The following is a 342-nucleotide window of genomic DNA, read 5'->3' on the forward strand; positions in this document are numbered from 1 at the left end:
AAACGTAAGGCAAGAAGAATAATTTCTGAGTGATTTATGGTTCGTGTGTCTATTTGGTAAAGGAGAGAGTCACGTTTGATTCGTTTTATTTGAGGTGGAATCGTGTTTTATGTGTTTTTGTGGATGTGTTTTGGTCGTGAATTATAGATATGCAGATGTAAAATCCGTATTATTTTTTTTTTATGAGGCTGGAAGATTTCTCTATTTCATACCCAGAGTTGTTGAGTGTCTTCATCTGGCAAGGAAAAGGTAAATATATGTAACTGTCTGTTTGATATATGTGAATGAGAGAATGTTCTTTATTTCGTCAAATAGGTAAGTGATCAAAGTAGGAATATTTTG

Source organism: Penaeus monodon, chromosome 30 (genome assembly GCF_015228065.2).
Source record: "Penaeus monodon isolate SGIC_2016 chromosome 30, NSTDA_Pmon_1, whole genome shotgun sequence".
NCBI classification, from domain to species: domain Eukaryota; kingdom Metazoa; phylum Arthropoda; class Malacostraca; order Decapoda; family Penaeidae; genus Penaeus; species Penaeus monodon.